The sequence below is a fragment of the Morus notabilis genome, unplaced genomic scaffold (assembly GCF_000414095.1).
Source record: "Morus notabilis unplaced genomic scaffold, ASM41409v2 Scaffold399, whole genome shotgun sequence".
Taxonomy (NCBI): Eukaryota; Viridiplantae; Streptophyta; class Magnoliopsida; order Rosales; family Moraceae; genus Morus; species Morus notabilis.
In genome coordinates, this window is record NW_010366583.1 from 147,143 (window position 1) to 159,362 (window position 12,220).

Below are 12,220 nucleotides of genomic sequence, written 5' to 3' on the forward strand. Positions count from 1 at the left end.
TCTTTCCCCCCCAATAATGATCTATTTCCAATTGCAAATCGAGTGATAGAGGTTAAACATTGGTAACACATTCAAACTAACAATCAAAACAGATGACATTTTGTTTTAAGGAAAAGAAAACTATTACAGCGGCAATATTAAAGTTTGCGCAATGACATTGTTTGCGAAGTAAACTATATTTAAAACACCACCTGCATTGTCTAATGCATTTTATTTTTAATTGGTTTTCACTTTATTTGTGACACCCCCTTCCCTTAATGAAAAGCCCCCATTCGAGTAGTCTTATAGGTCTGACCAGAGGCTCGGTTCCAACCATTCTTTTTAAGGACAACTTCGCTCCTAGCGAAAGATCAAACGCTAGGTGTGAAGCAACTTCACGATCTAATGAATTCCCTCAAATCGGATGACACAAGGCGAAGTAGAATAGGCTGATTGATCCAGTTGCAACATTTTTCTACGTATAAATCAGCTAATTAAGTATTAGTTTTGTTGCTCGTTTTGCGGTACGTCTAGTGGGGATTATCTCCATCTCCATCTCTTTAATTGTCTTGCTCTTTTGCTAGAGTTATTTGGTTTGCTTGCCTAGGTGGTTTCAGATGGGAGAATTTTCAGATTAATTCCACTTTGGAGATTCTTGATTTCTCAAGAAATTTGGGCTTTGGGGGAGGCTCTAGGCTGAGTTTTTTTTTTTTTTTCATGATTAGTAGTGATTTTAGAGACCATTTGGAAGACGACGAATGATGTTTGCCTTAATGGATGGTCGGTCCGTCCTCGAGAGTTGGTGGAGGCCATGATGTTGCGAGTTAGATAGTTTAGGTCCTCTTAGTCCTAGAGGTGTTGGTCCTAGGCTCGTGCTTGAGAATGAGAATGAACGGGTGTGGGGGTTGTTGTTAAACTCAGAGTCTGTTTAGTTCGCTGATTCAAGTTTTTAATTTCAGTTGATATGTGACTTTATGTGAGAGTTTTTTACTGTAGTAAAAAAATTAGATGTGATTATTTCTGAGAGTTTTTTACTGTAGCAAGACTCGAATCAGTGAAATAAGCTGGACTTCAATTTATCCAAAGGTTTACACACTTTTCAAACCTTCCTAATTCACACCCAAAAAGGTTCAAACTCAACTAATTCAAACTCATCGACCAAGCGACTCATATATTATTACAAATGATAACAAAAACCTATAAATAAAATTGAAAAAAATGAGTAGTTTCAAAATTTTAATATAAAAATTGAAACTACCTTATATTTAATCAAAAAATTAAGTCAAAATAAAATTCTGCTTTCTTAGATAAAATTGTTACGAAGGAAAATCTTTCTAATTGTAAACTTACGAATTCAATTAATAAAAAAAAAACCTTTAAAAATAAAATATGACCTTTCTTCCATAATTATTGTTTTCGAGCCAAAAATATGATTCCTAATTGCTACATTTCTTCCCTATTATGAGTTCTATCATTTGATGAAATCTTTATTTTGGTGTTAAGCTTTTGTTGGGCTTGTTTAGGAGTTAAGATCTGCTTTTGTTGGGCTCTTGTTTCTTCGGCGCTTGTGGGCAGCCTTCTTTGTTTCTTTTTTTTAGCCCTGTTCCTTACTGCCTTTCTATCTATCAAAATAAAAATAAAAATAAAAATAAAAAAAGAAAAGAAAAGATTACCTGAGGTGTCTTTTTTTCCCCTTTAGGGTGGATTGCCTAAAGTTTCTACTGGTATTTGATTTTGTTCTGATTCGTTGTTGGATATAGATAGAAGAGTTAATAACGAATTAGCGGACAAGGGAAGGATTGTTGGATAAAGATCCCACGACAAAAGGACAGGTCTTCCTTTCCATCTTTCTGGAAATACTATTGCAAATGGTGAATTTTCTTATTCTTGTTAGGATTTGTTACACAATAGTCGAGGGATCAATCATTCATTTGAACGACAAGCGTCGAGGCTTCTCTGTCGAGAATCGGTCGTTGGCGTCGAGGAAACTACTGTCAACAATTGGCGCTAGAAGGAGGGCCTAAACCCAAGAAATCAATCGAGCAGTAAGCAATGAATATGGCTCCGAGAAAGACCCACAGCATGATGGCAACTCAGAAAAGCCAAGAACGCCAGAAACCTGCCCTCGGAGGAAGGAATCCGACGAATCCGCCCAACGGCAGTCAGGAACCAGCGGGACTACAGCCCAACCGCAGGGCACAACCATAAGCCGCTGGAAACCCCCCAGACCGCATTGACCAGCTCCAAAGGCAGGTCGAAACACTGGCCGTGGCTGTAGAAAGGATGGCCACAGCCCTCGTCGGACGGGAATAAAGGCCAGATTCGATGCCCCGCCGATGAACCCGGTGAACGCCGTCGTCGGGAACTAAGTAATTGGCAACCGACGTGGTGACACCGAGGGGGTCGGTGACAGTGGGGCCAACAACCCCCGTCCAGCCAAGTCGAATAGATCTGTGGGGAGCAGGCAACTAGCTGCCAGGAGGAGAGCCCAGGAGAGGGTTGCAGCCCAGACAACAAATGACCGAGAGGTACCGCCTCGACTGCAGGAGAACGTGAACCGGAGGAATGCGGTCCTGGTAGAATCTTCGTCCATCTGCGGAGGAGACCTGAGGGAGTGGCTGAACGTTCGACGCGACCGAGACGTGCAGCAGACCAAGGAAGAAGAGCTCGCGGCCGAGAATAAAGCTCTAGCCGAGAAGATGGCCAGACTAGAAAAGTAAATAGGGAGTTGGCTGAATAACTTCGAGCAAGTCGTGGGGAAGGTGGCTGAGGCCGTGAATGTCTACGCCAAGATGTATACGTCTCACGACCAACCATTCACAGAGAACATCATGCAGGTGCCATTGCCCGATAAGTACAAGCCGCCACCTATTCCATTATATGATGGAAGGAGTGACCCAGACGACCACCTAGAAGTCTACACAGGGCACATGGTCCTACACGGATACCCCGATGAGGTCATGTGACGTGCGTTCAGAAATCATCTTTCTGACTCCGCCAGGAAATGGTTTAGGTCCTTAAAACTGAGCTCCATAACCAGCTGGGATGACTTGAAGAACGCCTTCCTGACTCAGTTCATAGGTGTCAAAAAGTACATCCTACCAAAGCAAAACCTTTCAAGGGTGTATCAAGGACCAAACGAGTCCTTAAAAGATTGGATAGCCCGGTTCGGGGAACAGGTGGCCGCCACCGAGGGGATCTCCGATGAGGTAGCTTTGATGGGGCCCTGTTGAGCATAAAGAAGGACATCCCGTACAGCACGAACCTCGACCGAAGACTACCCCAGACCTACCAAGAATTCCTAATGAAGGTCTAGGGATTCATTACTGCAGAGAGGCCAAAAAGGCCTTAAAAAGCAAGGTGGAGGCTCCCACCAAAGAAGAAGTGGGACAGCTGAACCACCAAAACAATGGCAAGAAGTGTCGAGGCAATCCTCAGATGCAAACAGAGCAAAGGTATAACCCGGCCCCAAACAACAATGGTGGCAACGTCTCAACGGGGTAGGGGATACCAAACGAGCCAAGCCTCAAAAGTATGACGCTTACACCCCTTTAACCATGGGGATTTAGGGCGTCTATCACGAGATCAGTCACTTCCATGCACTGCGTCGCCCATCACCGATGAAGTCTGACCCAGCGCGGAGAAACCAAGACAAGTAATGCAAATTTCACGGTCAAAACGGACACACGACCACTGAGTGTTTCGACTAAGGGATAAGGTCGAGAGGTTGATCCGGGAAGGGAGGCTCAATGAGTACCGAGCCGACCGACGAGGCAACAACAATTAGAGGAACAACAACCGACGGGAGGACCAAAGGCAAAGACCATCCCCCTGAACCTATTGGCGTGATAAGGACAATCTTCGGAGGGCCGTACCTTGGCAGTACCTATCGCCGCGCGCAGAAAGAGTACGCAAGGGAGGTGAAGGAAAAGTTCAACCAAAGGATCATGAGTGTGTCCGGTAGAGAGGCGAAGGCCGCAAAGTTTGAGGAGGCCGAGATAACGTTTTCAAAAGCGGACACAAACGGGGTGCATTTCCCCCAAAATGGTGCCATAGTGGTAGATGCCATGATCGGTAACCACACGGTCTGCCACATCTTAGTGGACAACGGCAGCTCGGTGGACATTCTATACGCTGATTGACTTAACAAGATGGGCATCCCTCGAGCGAGACTGTTGAACAACACGTAACCCATGTACGGCTTCACTGGGGATTGCGTCATCCCCGAGGGAATGATAGAATTACCAATGACAATTGTGGACCGACCACACATCTAGACCGTTATGTCACGGTTCTTGGTGGTGAAGGGAGGTGACCAGTACAACGCAGTCATAGGGCGACCGACGCTGAAGGCACTGAAAGCGGTCACGTCGATCTATCATCAAATGATGAAATTTCTAACACCCAGTGAGATCAAAAGAGTGAGGGGAAATTAGTATGAGACGAGGCTCACATACTCAGAGACGATCTGCCACTATGCCGAGCCAGGGCAGGCGAGAAGAGAGATAAGGATGGTCATGACCAAAACGGATGAGGTAGACCTGGACCCAAGACTCTCAAACGATAAGACGGGAACGGGGCCGGTCGAAGAATTGATCGAGGTCTACATTGACGAAAATGACCCTACAAGAAAATTGAGGGTAGGCTCAGAACTTGAAGAACATAGGCGGGAAGGGTTGATAGCATTCCTCAGGAGCAATCCTGACGTGTTTGTCTGGACCCACGAGGACATGGAGGGGATAAGCCCGGACATAATGAGTCACAAGCTCAACATAGATGAGAAGTATCCCCCCAAGAGGTAAAAGCGTTGACCATTGAACACCGAGAGGTATGAAGCTCTACGGGAGGAGGTCGACAGATTAATAAGAAACGACTTCATCCGGGAAGTTCTGTACCCCGAGTGGGTTTCGAACCCAGTACTAGTATTAAAACCCAGCGGATAGTGGCAGACATGTGTCGACTTCAATGACCAAAACAAAATATGCCCAAAGGACAAATTTTCGCTCCCAAGGATATATTAGCTAGTCGACGCCACGATAGGGCACGAACTTTTGAGTTTTATGGATGTCTATTCCGGTTATAACCAGATACCGATGTTTCACCACGACGAAGAGTATACATCGTTCGTCACTAACAGGGGCCTATATTGCTCTAAGGTCATGCCCTTCAGCCTTATAAACGCGGGAGCAACATATCAACGCATGGTCAACAGGATGTTCAAAGACCAGATAGGTAAAATGATGGAGGTATATGTGGACGATATGCTGGTAAAGAGCAGGAAGTCTAAGGATCATGTGGAAGACCTTCGGGGAATGTTCGACGTCCTAGGAAAGTACAGGATGAAGCTGAATCCCCTCAAATGTCTGTTTGGGGTCAAATCGAGAAAATTCTTAGGTTTCGTGGTGAGCAGTCGAGGAATCAAAGCTAATCTGGACAAGGTGCGGGCGCTCCTCGACACGAAATCACCACGGAAACTAAAAGAAGTGCAGAAGCTAACGGGCTATAATAGGTTCATTTCAAAATCTACAAATAAGTGCATATCGTTCTTTGATACCCTGAGAGGAAGCAAGTCGTTTCAATGGACAGAGGGGTACGAACACACGTTCCAACAATTAAAGGAATACATTGGGAAGCCACCCCTACTGTCCAAGCCTACGGCATGAGAGGTGCTAAGCATGTACCTGACAGTCTCTCAACACGTCGTTAGTTCGGTACTGGTCCGCGAAGAGAAGAAGGTGCAGTTGCCAATGTATTACACTAGCAAGCGCTTCCTCGACGCAGAGACGAGGTATCTGCAAATGGAAAAGCTCATTCTCGCACTAGTGGTGACATCGAGAAAGCTACGCCATTATTTCTAGGCCTATAGCATTTAGGTTTTGACAAACCATCCTCTCAGGTAGGTACTGTAAACGCCCAACGCTTTTGGGAGACTCCTTAAGTGGTCCATAGAGCTCATCCAGTTTCACATTGACTACAAGCCATAGATTGTCATCAAGGGCCAAGCCCTGACCGACATTGTTGCTGAATTCACGGGGTTGCCAGACGAAGCAGAGGTTGTTAGCGGGCCTCTCATATGGAAGCTCTACGTTGACGGAAGTTTCAATGATAACGGCAGTAGAGCAGGATTGGTACTACATACCCTAGAGGATCATAAAATAACCTCGGCCATCAGGTTTGAATTCCCCGCATCTAACAATGAAGCAGAATATGAAGCGTTACTGGCCGGACTCCGGTTGGTAGAACACCTAAAAGTGGAGGTTATAGAGATCTTCAGCGATTCACAGCTAGTCGTGAACCAAGTGAAAGGCGAATATCAAACTAGGGAAGAAAAGATGGCAGCCTACCTTGAGAAGGTTAAAGAGGCCTTAGGAAAACTCATGGCCTACGACATACAACAAGTGCTAAGGGTAGAAAACAACAATACTGACGCCCTTGCTAGGCTAGTCACCTCAAAGGATGCCGAGCTGTTGAAGCTAGTACCCGTGGAAGTCTTAAAAGTCCCTTCCACAGAGGGGAAGCCTGAAGTCATGACAATGAGTTGCCAACTGAGTTAGAATGACCTGATCATCAGATATTTGCTCGATGGCGAACTCCCATAGGACAAACGGCAAGCAAGGAAGCTAAGGTACCAGGCGTCGGGATTTACCATGCATGACAATATTCTCTATCGAATGGGATTCTCGACGCCTCTGCTCCGGTGCCTCGATGAAGAAGAGGCAAAGCGGGTGCTCTTAGAACTGCATGACGGGGTATGTGGACACCACGCGGGGGGTAGTCCCTAGCTTATAAGGTGCTGAGGTAGGGGTATTACTGGCCCAGCCTCAAGAAGGAAGCGGTAAAATATGCAAAGAAATGCGGAGGTTGCCAAAGGTACGCCTCATCCCTCAACTGCATTCAGAAGATCTCACGTCGATAGTCTCTCCTTAGCCTTTCGCTAAATGGGGGATTGAGCTCATCGGCCCATTACACAAGACCCCTGCGGAATATAAGTATGCCATTGTAGCTGTCGACTACTTCACGAAGTGGGTTGAAGCCGAGTCACTGACAACGATATTGGAGGAGAAATGTACAAACTTCATATGGAATAGCATAGTCTACCGGTTCGGTGTACCACATTCTCTCATATCAGATAACGAGAGACAGTTTAACAATGATAACACCAACCAATTCTGCGAATTGCTAGGTATCCATAAGAACTTTTCCTCTGTTGTATATCCTCCGTCCAACGGATAGGTCGAGTCGGTCAACAAGATCATCAAAATAACGCTAAATAGACTACTTGACAGCTACAAAGGAAAGTGGGCATATGAGCTACCAAAGGTCCTATGGGCTTACAGGACGACCAGTAGGACGACCACGGGGGAAACTCCATTCTCAATGGCTTATGGGGTGAAAGCGGTCCTTCCGGTCGAGATATCCATTCCTACCAGTCGAGTGATATGATATGAAGAAGGTAGGAACACCGACCGAATAGGCCTGGAGCTCGACCTTTTAGAGGAAAGGCGCACAGACATGCAGTTAAGGCTTACCGCGTACCAAGCCAGAACTGCTAGGTACTACAACAGAAAAGTCAAGCATAAGTGGTTCAAAGTAGGGGATCTCGTTTTACGAGTGGTAACCCCAAATACTAAACCCAAGAACTCTGGGGCTTGGTGCCCAACTTGGGAAGGACCTTACAGGATAAAGGAAGTTGTGGCAAATGGATCCTATCGACTCGCAGAAATAAGTGATTGAGACAACAAGCACACATGAAATGCAGACTAACTGAAGACTTACTACCAATAACGGCGAGAAAGGTCGACCTAAAGGTCACACTTAGCATTTTTATTATGTTGTCTATTTTATTTTTTGTAAGCTGAAAAGTCGACGTGTAAACTCTAAATAAATAAAAGTATAATTGAATTTTCTACTATCTGATCTATGTAAAATACTACATCACACTCGATTGGCTCCACATACTCGAAGATCTACTATCTACGTCGACCGATAAATGTCGACCAATGTTGCGTCAAATACTGTCTTTAACGAGGGGGTAATAAGACCACCCCAAGGTCTGTAAAGGTGCTAAAAAGCCCTAGTTTAACCATACTTAACCAAAAATTTTCAGTACGTCTACAGCATTCACACGCAAAATAAGCATATATAATATATATATATATAATAACAAGTCTCGACCTTATGGCCGTTACAGAACAAAAAATTAAATGTCTCGGCATGATGACCCTCTAAGAATTATATATATGAATAAATAAAAGAAAAGTCCTCATAGTGTTGCCCCATCCCCTGGTGCCCACTCAGCATCCTCGGCACCTGGCGTTGTCTCGAGCACCTCTACATCGTCATCGTCAGACTCGTCGAGGAAGGACAAGTCGACCTCTGGGCGCTTTCTTGGGAAGCGGTCAAGAAGCTGGTCCCCAGCAGACTTCATCAAGGAAAGTTGAAGCTCCTCAAACTCAATAGAGTCTTGGTAAGCGTCGAGCCTCTGGGAAAGAATATCCTCCAATGCTTCTGAGGATTTAAACTGTTCCACCCGTTCCTCGACTACGTCCCAAAACTCTTGGGACGACTTAAAAGCCTTTAGCCGAACGTTGACCGAACGACGGAACTCCTCAGAAGCCAGGAATTCCTCAACAACTTTCTTTTTCTTCTGTTGGAAGACAGGAGATGCAAGGTGATGTGAACATCAAGGATGCAAGAAATACTCATCAAAGTCAATCCGGAAGAGAGCCAACTAGTCTTTCACGTCCATTGAGCCATTCCGGAAGAGAGCCAATTAGTCTTACACGTCCATTAAGCCATTGCATGGCCAACTTACATACCAATCTAGGATACACGTGCAATGGGGAATTTCAAGAAGTTAGGCGTGTTTTCCAGCCCGGGATCAAGTCAAATTCCAAATAAAGACTTTCCTTTTATCATAATTCTATCTTTTTAGCTTTAAGTTTGAATTTAAACATTTAATTTGCATAATGGGTGTTTTTAAGGAAGGAGTTAGATTCAAATTCGGATTCCTTCCCTAAGAGATTATCTTTAGGTGTTTAGAAGGAAGGAGTTGGAGTCAAATTTGGATTCCTTCCCTAGGATAAGCTTTAAGCATGCGTTTATTTTGGTTTAGGTTTATCTTATTTTAGGCTTCTATCACATTAAGGATAGGATATGACTTTTTAATTTTTAAACCTTTTTCAGTTTGTTTTCGGCTATTTAAGGCTGAAAAATGAAAATTAATAAAAAAGTTTTGATGTTTATTCACTTTGTGAGATATTCTTCTTAGTTCTTGAAGAACTATTCCGAACTTATCAAGGTTTTCCTTGTGGCGTTCACCCTTGACTTATCAAACAGAATTTTCTTACTCGTTTGTGGCGTCTTCACCATACCAAGGTTCTTACTTTGCTAAGCAACGAGTCGCAGTTTTCATCAATTTTTGAAGATCTTAGATCGTATCACATATTTAGCTACGGGTTTCGTCACATTGTTGGCGGGGTTCATATCACAAGGTACGCCTCGACCGCCTTGGAGCACCTTTCACTGAGGCCCTTCTGGAAGCTCTCATTTTTTTCCTTAGTGATCGCCTCCCTCAGAGATCTAACTTTGGCTTTCTCGGCCTCCAATTCTGAGAAGAGCTCCTCCCGAGCAGTGTGCAGAGCTGAGATATCCACTTCGCAGCCCTCGACAGGACGCCCTGCCTTAGCAAGGCGTCGAGCTCCACATAGTTCAGGAGCGTAGCTTCAAGAGCCTGGACAACGAAGAAGAAAGGGCATGGATAAGAAATCACAGATTAACTATGTGAGAACGGGGGTCAAGAAGTGAGCAAACAAAACCTACCGAGATTTGGCGGATCACCTATATACGATGGCGCTCCAGAAGGTCCATCCCTGCGAACTTGTCCCAAGAGTCTGGGTGAAACTGCGAGAGGAGAGGCGCATATTCTGATTCATGTCGTGGTCGACCACGTCCGAAACAAGAAATTAGGGGTCATTAATCTTCGACCCCGGCATTACAAAGGGCCCCTCAGGCTCAGGAAGGACCTCTAGGTTCACGGCAACCTCAACGCCCTTTCCTTTGTCCAGGCGTCGAGACGCCCGAGAAGACCTCTCGATTGATGAGGGGCCTTGTGGCTCTTCCATCCTCGACTTCTTAGGAGCAGGGGTGACGACAAAATTTCCCCGGGCGGGAACCTCAGTGGCACTCGGGGCTGGAGTGACTTGGACCTCCGGTTGACTCGACGACTTGAAAGAGGCCCCTCCGCCTCTCTTTCTTAACTTTGGAGGGACAACGTACCTCATGGTAGACGGCACGGCTGCACAATAAAGAAAATGTCAGATCCAAGAATTCCTCTACCATTTCCCTCTCCTTCTACTGAGAGATGAGGGGAAGTAAGTTCCAGCTTACCGCTGAGGAGATTTGCAGGGGGCGCAACCGGCTGGCGCAGAGGTTCAAGGTCGACCACCAAACCGTACAGTCGACGGTTCTCTGGGGTATTAATGATGGACTCAGAAAGGGATAGGATCTGATCTGCTCGACTCGTGCTAGGGCCGCTAAAGAAAGCTTCGGTCGAGCACAAACTTCACCTACAGAAAAGAGCAACATGTGTAAGATAGCTCGACAGATGGGGAGATGTTACCAAAATTCAACAAAAAGGAAACCTACAGTATTTGCTGAATACTGTTTGCGTCCCCAAAGGACGCTCACCGTCGAGCGGGTGAGAGTTAAAGTTACCACCGAGAAAAAAGAACTGGGGCTTCCACCCGTGGCAAGTAGAAGTCTTCTCGACCACAATAGGTGGGACTGGAGGTTTAGATTTAGAGTGGGAGCCCAAGTAGAAAAATCCCCTCTGGCCGGGGGAACCCCTAAGGGCATAGCAGTACAAAAACTCCTCGACGGTTATGTCAAGGTTCAAAAATTTTCTCCACAAAATTATCATGGAGTTTATTGTCACCCAACAGTTGGGTGACAGTTGGGCAGGAAAAATCCTGTGAAGGCCACAAAGGGCCTTCACGAAAGGGTGAAAAGGCAGAGTCTACCCAAAACTAAGAGAGCGCGTGTATACGGTCATATGACTGGCATGGGGGTTGTGAGCCCTATCATTGGGGGTCGGATGATCAAATAAAAATTTTTAGCGTCGATTCCCGCATCGTTAAATGCCTTCATGGCAACCCGGGGCTTTATCTTCGACGGATTGACGTCTGTCACCATCCCTGAAACGCCACTGGTTGACGCCACCCCGTAGCCACGCCTCCCAGCAGGGCCGACCCTCAGACCATCATCCTCATCATCGAGGAGAATTAGCTCATCCGGCTGGGAGGTCGAGACCGACCCCTCGGCATACTCATCCACCTGATGAAGCAAAGAGTCCTCGCTGTTGTCAAAAGACGTACTCGTCGACCCGGCATTTTCAGGGTCATCCCTAACCCTGGAAGTGATGACCTCTCGACCCCTAACCTATTTGGGCGACATGTTCTGGAAACAAGCAAGAAAGGGCCCTACAAGCAGCCGCCATAGTCTGCAGGAGGGAATCTGCCACGTGGAACTCTCGACGTAGCATAGCCTAGGACATCACAACGTGATATTGCAACCTAGGGGTAATTGTTACACCATGGTCGAGGGATTAATCATTCCTTTGAACGACATGCGTCTGAGGCCTCCCTGTTGAGAATCGATCGCTGGCGTCGAGAAAACTACTGTACTTAGGGTGCCCTTTGGACGTCGAGAGTTCATGCAGGGTAACAGACATCGAGAACCCCGCTGAAGTTGTGGGGGTCACGATGTCGAGGGTAGCAGCCCAGTCCAATCCGAAGATAGTTATGTCAACTCAATGAAAGATATACTGTACCAACTATTACTGTCGGAGTCAGGAAACCAAGTAGCTGATAAGGGTAGTTCGCCTAACTGAGAGCTGTAATCATGAAAATACAACTGCCAAATCCCTAAATTTAAGGATAGATGATGATTTCCTCGGAGAATGAAGAGAAAGTCACTCATGTGTACAAAATCTATAAATAAAACCATGGAAGTTCATTAAGTTTTTTACGCACTATTAAACTATCAGAGAAAGATTGTATTCAATAAAATATTAGTATATCCACAAGTAGACTAGATCAAAAAATCTTACTTATTGTCTTCTCTATATTAATCTGTAGCATTAATCCTTAATCAATCTAAAAAAGATTAAGTGATCTCAAAAACAGAAATCCACCGTCAAGATTTTCCTACGATACGCCCATGATGAGCAGAATTTTTTATA